We start from the raw sequence: 7,535 nt of genomic DNA, 5'->3' as shown, positions 1-7,535 counted from the left end.
TGCTCGGGGACTAGCTGGGTGTGAATGGTGGGTGGTGAGCGATTGCACTGCGCATCATTTGTACATTCCGATCCTTTTATTATTGCTGTTGTCATTTTATTAGTATTATCATTATTAGTTTCTTCCTTTCTGTTCTATTAAACCGTGCTTATCTCAACCCACGAGTTTTACTTCTTTTTCCAGATTTTCTCCCCCATCCCACTGGGTGGGGGGGGAGTGAGTGAGCGGCTGGGTGGTGCTTAGTTGCTGGCTGGGGTTAAACCACGACAGAGACAGAGTCACAGCAGCACAGAATGGATGCTGAAAGAGACCTCTAGAGATCATCCAGCCCACCTCGGCTGCTCGAGCAGGGCCAGCTGCAGCAGGCTGTGAGTCTGCTTCTCGAAGGTTCTATTGGCTGCGTTGCTCCCAGGTTGTGGAGCTCGCATGGGAAATGGGCAATGAAGAGGGATGAAGTTTCCAGGCACTTTCTGGCCGGTGCAGTGATTTTTTATTTTTTTTTCCCTTCTGATTTTTTCTCCCCACTTCCTGGTCTTGCGGCTGCCCAAGGCACAGCCAGACAAGCGGAGGAGGGTCCCTGCCTGGCCTGCAGCTCCCTCCCTCGCCATTCTTGGGGTGATTTGGGGTTATGTTGCTGTGTCAGTGAGGCAAAGCTGGGCTCTTGGGGGCTGAGGTCAGTGGGACCCGAGGAAGGCCGTGATGGTCTTGAGGCTTTGAAGGGCTGTGCACCGAGCCCTGTCCCCGCTGGAGGGGACGCTGGTGGTGTTCAAGACGAAGGCCTTGCAGCCCTTGTTGTCGTGTGTGCCCGTGTCCCCCCCGGCCCCCAAGGTCTGTTGTTGTCGCAGGGGCACTGTGCTGCTTTCTGCGTGGGGCCGTGTCCGTGAGTCCTGCAGGGACCTGTCTGTCCTGGCTTCCCCACCAAAGGGCTGCTGCCCCTGGGGAAGGGGACAGGGAAGTTGTTCCCGTTCCCACCCCCCCACCATCGCCTGCCCAGCTGGTGGAGACTGGGCCCTGGTGGTGGCTGGGTTCCCCTCGTGGCTTGCTGGCTCAGATTTGGGGCTCAGTGGGGCTTTTGCACCTCTTGGGGGCTGTTTCTTGGTGTCCCCTGTGCTCCCTCCCCGTCCCACACAGGCACCGAGCAGTTCTGGAGAAGGAGCTTTTAATTAAAAAGACAAGAGAAAAGGTCCCATCCAAGCTGGTCTAACCCCTCCCTAGCCACCCCCGCCCACCCCCCCTGCCATATACCCCACCCCTCCTCTCCCACCCCCCCCACTCCCCCCATCTCCATCCCTCTCACCCCTGTCTAATCCCCACCCCCACACACACCCTCACGTTGGCTGCCAGAGCCCTGCGCTTGCTGGGTGCCATTGGCAAGGAGCTCTGCGCCTGCCTCTTCCTCCGCTTGCCGGCCGTGGCAGGTGGGGACGGTGGCAGGTCCATCCCCGCACCCTGCCACGGCTCCTGGGGCTCCATCCCGCCGCCGTTGACTAGTTTGAGGCTCAGCATGGCGTCGCTGAGCTCGGGGATGCAGTAGTCGGGGGTGAGCATCTCCTCAGGCAGCGAGAGCGAGCTGAAGTCGTGGTCGGGGGTGTCTGTGCTGGTGCCAGCAGCATCCTCGGGCACGGAACCTCTGCTGGGAGCATCCTGGCTGACCCCCACTCTATCCAGGGCGCAACCGAAGAGCCTTAGGGCCTCTTCCAGGAGCATCTCCTCGGACACTGCAAGGTCGCCTGCAGTGTCCCCAAGGGCTTCGTTGTTGGCGGCAGCGCAGGGGCTGGTGTGGACATCGCTGCCCGGGGGTGCCCCCACAGGGGTGGCCGTGCTGGCGATGTTGATCTGTGCCAGCTGCCCCTTGATGTGCTGGTAGCCAGGGATGGACACTGGCAGCTCCAGAGGGTCTGGGGCCACCCCACTCCTCTGGTTTTTGTAGGGTGTGAGGTATCGTGGTTGTCCCTGGGGGGCCCCGCAGCCCCCGGGACCCCACAGGGCAGCACCCGGCAGAGAAGCGGCGCCTTGGCTGAGCGTGGCGGTGGCCGGTGGAGGCAGGTCGGTGGTTGTCCACTGGATGCGGAAGACCCAGGGGTCGAAGAGGCAGCCACATGGAGCCCTCTGCAGACCTGTGTGGGTGAGGGGGAGCTGTGCTGGGCCGGGGGAACTGTCCAGGGGCACCCGCCGAGCCGGCCCCGTTGGCCGACATCCCCCAGCTCTGGGCCAGGGGCGTGGGGAGCTTGTGGCCGGGGTGATCCCCACGGGGTGAGCCGCTGTGCCGGTGGGACAGGGTTGCAAATCGGGGAGGAGACTGGCATCTAGGAGGTGAAAGGGGAGAGGTGGCCCCAAATATTTGGGGAATTCTCTGCAGATGGGCTTTACTGGGCACGCGCCGCCCGGGCGAGGGCAAGGATGCTCACCGGGGCTTGCTGAACCCCCATGCGAAAAGTGCCGGGGGAACGGGTGTGATGGGGATGGCGAAGGGGCCAGAGCAGACTGGGGTGCCATACCTGCTGGTGGTGCCTGGGGGGCCCAGGCTGCAGGGAAGGGCTGCTCCCGTGCGGGCAGGCGGCATAGGTTGGCTGAGCCTGAGAGAATGAGACAGGAGCGATGGCCGGCGGTCACCTCTGCTCTTGTCCTCCAAGAGCATCCCTGGGCTGCAGGGGTTGGGGTCGGTCCCTACCTCAAGGGTAGAAAGTTTTGGGGAGCACGAATGGCTGGAAAAGCTGGAGCGCTGGGGGGCCCCAGGGCCCAGGCAGTGGGAGCTGCGTTGGTGGCCGTGCCATGGTCCCTTCTGGCTGTTAGCTGCCAAGGACTCTTTGGCGTCTCCCCGGAAGGAATGCGGGGGCTCCCTGTGTTCCGCCCCACCCCCAAGAGCCTCCCCAGCTCCTCCTGGGGAGGGAAAGAGTTAAGGGAGGCTGGGGTGGCCCCGGGGCCTACAGGCGGCTCTCGGGGTCTGCGGGTGCAAATGCTCTTGGCTTTCAACAGTATTTTTCCGGTGGGGGAAGAAGAACAAGTTGATTCAGCCGAGCCGAGTGGGCACCAAGCTGCAGCCACAGCCTCCTTGCGCCAGATGGCAAATGCGTTTGTGACCGTTGCCCGCGCTTCTGTTCACTGCGTTGACCGGAGCGAGGCAGAAATAGGAAAAAGGACGTCGAGGGCATGAAGGAAGGTCATGCAGTGTTGCTCGGTGGCACGCTTTCCCCCAGCCCTCGCTCCAGTAGTGCTGTCAGGTCTTTCAGTCTCCTGCTGGGAAAAGCAGCAGCTCTGGATCCCCCTGGGAGGGGGTGGCCCTTTCCCTGGGTGCGTGACACCCCGGAGGAGACAGTACCCGCTGCCGCGTGCTCCCAGAAAAGGACTGGATTCTGCCCAACGTCCGGTGTCGGGGCGCTGGGGCTGTTTGCGCTCTACGGGATCCCAGGGATGGGGTTAGTACATCCCCTCCTTGTGCTTGGAGGATTCGGCGCTAGCAAGGACACCCCAAGGGTACCAAGGACACAGGCCTCTCGCTCCCGCTGTGTGAACAGTGTGTGGCCTGGGGGAGTCGGGACAACTGCCGTGAACCGGAAGCCAAAGATCTCTCCTGGCCTGTATCCTGGTAATCAAAGAGATTGCGCTCTGTTCGTGAGGCACCTCTGGCTGCAAGATTGTGCAAGGCCATGTGCTGCGTAACTTGTGGCAGGGACCGATGCTGGGGGCATGAAGGCAAGCGCGCTTCTAAAAGCATAAAACTCCGTTTCATTTCAGAGCGCAGCTGAGCCTCCCCGCTCCTCAAGACTCTGCCATCTGCACCGCTGTGGCTGGGACCGGGCAGTGCTGCACATCCCAAAGGCCACCAAGTCACACCCGTGTCCCTGCTGCTTTGCCGGGAGCTTCTGCGATGCGAGCGATGTTCTGGGGGCTGATCTCTTGGACTACAGCTACCCCGTCCCTGACCGGCAGCTGGCCAGGAGGGTTGTGTCCAGGGTGGAATTCCACCTCTCTGACAAGAACCTGGCCAAGGATGCTTTCCTCCTGAAACATGTCCAGAAGAACAAGATGGGCTTTGTCAGCATCAAACTGCTGACGTCCTTGAAGAAGGTAGGCAGCGCGTTGCGTTGGCCAGCCGAGGTGGGAAGTGGCCTCCATGTGGAAGACGCCTGGATGTCTGGGTGTCTGGGTGTGCTCTGGCTGTCTGCCATGGCCAAAACACTGCTGTGTTATCAACAGCTTTCTAGCTACCAGTACAGAGCACAGCACTACGAGGGCTGCTGTGGGGTAAAGGAACTCCAACTCAGCCAGATCCAATACAGAAGGAAAGTGGAGAAACAACAGAGGGAACAGCCCAGGGACACAGAGCCCCAGGTCTCATCTGGCCGCTCCTGTGACGATACGGTGTATGCAAAATCAAATACCTGAAGTGCTCCCTTAGATGCAGTTTACAGCCAGGGGACAAGAAGGTGGCAGTTCTGCATTTTGCAGCTCCCAGGCTGATGGCAGAGCCAAAGCAAAAAAAACAAACCCCAAACCAAACCAACCAAGAGAGGTAAAACTGGAGCGCAGGGAGCAAATGCTTTTCTTTCACCTTAGGCCAACTGCTTGGACGCTCTCTATGCTGCCCTGCCGCAGAGGGCATCCCTCTCGTACCAGTAAGAGACATAAGAGTGAATTAAAGCCAGGACCCCAAACCAGACCAAAAACCCGGTTGTGATCAAGAAGAAAGTGGAGAATGCATCAAATATAACAGAAAATTATTTTGGACATTCCCAGTTTACATTTGAAAAAAAGAGAAAAAAAAAAGAGGAGGAATTAGGTATTAAAAGAAGAGCACTGAATGATAAAGCCATAGCAGTCCCTCTACCACTACAAACCCACACCCCCACACGCACGTACTCACACAGACTGAACACCACCAAACTCCCCTTGACTGTGACGTTCACCTCAGCTTGCTGGTCTAGAGATACTGAATGCCTGAAGCACACCAAGGATAACTGAAAACATCCGCATGGCTTTAATGGGAATCCTCCAACTGAAACAAAGCGCTTTCTCCCTCTGTCTGTGTTGGCACATCCCCGAGTCACGCTCTCACTCCTCTCCTTCAAAGTCAAGATTCCTAAACGTGAAAAGCGGGAGTGGGGAAAGGCGAAGGGAAGAGAAAAAGAGGGAGAGCATCATCAGTGGAAGACCTGCCAGCTGCTGCTGATTCAGCCCTGTTTGGGGGACCACCCCAGCAGAGAGGAGCTGGTTTGCATGCCACGGTCCTCACTGCCTGTTCCCAGGGACAGGCCGTTTGCTCAGCCTTGCCGGCCAAAGCGTGGGAAAAGCGTAGGTGTGCGCTGTCGCTCGCTGAGGAGCACGGTCACGATCACATGCAATCCTTTACCTTTTTCCTCCCTGGATTCAAAGGGTTTCTGTCTTCAAAGTGAGAGCCTTCCATATGGTCGTTTGTGACATTTCATCCAGGATAACAATCTCAGAAGGATCAGTCCTGCAATAAATATTTTACATAGCAATCCGTGATTATGGGAACTGATGCCACCAAGGGCATTAGCATCAGCAAGAGGAACAGCGGAGCCCCGAGAATCAAAGCTCCGCATAAGCGTGGGAGGTTTTGCTGGATGAGGAGTTTTGGGAGGCAAGCCGGGGAGCTGCAGAGCAACAGCTCTGTGCAAAGGCTCTTGCTGGGGCTTAGCCCCGGTCCGGGTTCCTAAGCCACTGCTGGTACAGATCACGCCTGCAACTCCTCATGTGTTAAGTATGAGGATCTCCAGCTACCGTAAAAGCACCGATGAGGCAAGGTCTGGGGATCAAACGCGAGTGCTGCAGCCACTCTGCTTGCGGTCAGAGCCTTGCAATCACTTCCTGCAGCCCTGCCCCCGAATTCGATTTTCCCACCAAGCTGCCTGCTGGTTTCTGTGGGATGCCCCACAAAGAGGCAAGTGGAGAAAACTCTGCCAAACACCATCAAGCTAATCTTGCCGGGGGGTCCTGGCGCTTGGTGGGGCTTTACCCGTCACTGCTTTGCTTTGGGATATCCACGTTACTGGTCTTCCCCACGTTCAGCTGAACTGAACTTGCAGCAGCAGCAGCTTCCATGGCCCTCCTGGACTCCTGATGTAAAAAAGGGACAAATCACGTTCTCTGTCTTTGATCAAAGTGGAGATAAGCTGAATGCCCAGCACAAACTTAGCAGTCTGCCCTCCGCTTCTGCCCCTCGGCAGCTATAGGTATTAGTGCAGCAGGGGAGAAACTGTTCACTCCAAAGATTTCGGGGCAGGGGGACTGTGTGTTCAAAACATGATTATGAGCAAGTCTTGCCAGCAGCAGCAGCCGCAGCAGCATCTAATAATAATCATCATAATGATAATGACCTTTGTGAAAAACGACTCGTTTTAAAAATTACACCTGTATTCAAGCGTTCAGCTCACTGCTACTTGAGGAAACAAAGGTTACAAAAGTTACAGGCTATTGGGATCTATTTCGATTGAGTGCTGATCTTGCCCCAACATTTCCAGACAAGCTGTAAGAGAAACAGGCAATCTCACAGACACACGGAGATGTCCAGCCCCGAGGACACAGCAAGCCTTACCTCTTCTTCTTCTCCAGCTTCATTTCTGGCATCGTCCAACTTCTTCTTCCTTTCTGGCATAAGGTCATCCAGAAAGCTGAGCTCTCGCTTTGAGAAGCAGAAATCCATCGCTTTCCGGACAAATACGAGAGCCAAAACCTTCACAAATAAGAGGGAAGATGCGGTGAGCTCAGAGACGATGCCACCTCTCACAACAACGCTGCAAACACCCCGCTGCCGAGCGGTGGCAGCTCTTACCATCATGGGAAAGATGATGGCGGCACGGGACACCTTGATGGTCCAGAGCAGGACGAGGCAGGTCAGCTGGATCGCCGTGAAGAAATGCACCTTTCGCAAGGGCACGTGCCGCAGGTAGATGAAATCCGGCTGGTGTTTCGCTGGCATCCAAAACAGCTTCAAGCGATCAAAGAACTGCGAAATAAAAGGGAAAGGTTGCCACCTTGGGACTGCGGCAAGTTTCTGGCCCTCTCGAGACGTGGAGGCACTTTGCAGCATCTCGCTTGCCGTCAGAAATCCTGGATCCCACCGCATTCCTCCTGGGAGCAGCACCCATTTTCCCTTCGCTCCATCTAGCAACCGGCTTGCCCCTGAGAGCTGCCCACCAAACGGCAACTATTCCATGCCATTCCATTATTAGCATTTCTCGGCCCACTGAATCCCCCCGCGAGGATTTCCACCAGTGGTAGAAACTGCCTTCCCTTTGCACCAAATTCCCCCGCTTTTCACGTAACCAAACACTGACCTGCCCTAAACCCTGCAACAGAGAGCGCTGAACTTGCCTGGTCCTCCCAGCCCTATCTACCTCCTGTGCCTCCACCAATCTCTTTCTTACACAAAAGAGTTTCATTGCTTGCTCTGCGAGAAGTTTTTCCCATGCCACTGCTTTTTTCCCTGCTGCTACAGAGACAAAATACCAGGGAGCCGACATGCTGCACGCTGTAAAAGAGTCCGTACCTGAATTCTTCTGAGCGATGACACA

The 7,535-nt window shown here is 56.9% G+C and overlaps 1 long non-coding RNA gene across 1 annotated transcript; it reads right to left on the bottom strand.

Moving 5' to 3' along the window:
- Positions 1–5,012: 5,012 nt before the first annotated feature.
- LOC126038034 (uncharacterized) lies at positions 5,013–6,584 on the bottom strand. The gene is made up of 4 exons (XR_007505864.1): positions 6,557–6,584; positions 5,978–6,078; positions 5,351–5,455; positions 5,013–5,080 (listed from the first exon to the last, which is right to left on the bottom strand). It is a non-coding gene; the product is annotated as an uncharacterized LOC126038034 (long non-coding RNA).
- Between the last annotated feature and the right edge of the window lie 951 nt (positions 6,585–7,535).

Source organism: Accipiter gentilis, chromosome 4 (assembly GCF_929443795.1).
Source record: "Accipiter gentilis chromosome 4, bAccGen1.1, whole genome shotgun sequence".
Taxonomy (NCBI): Eukaryota; Metazoa; Chordata; class Aves; order Accipitriformes; family Accipitridae; genus Astur; species Astur gentilis.
This window is presented reverse-complemented; position numbering and strand designations above follow the sequence as displayed.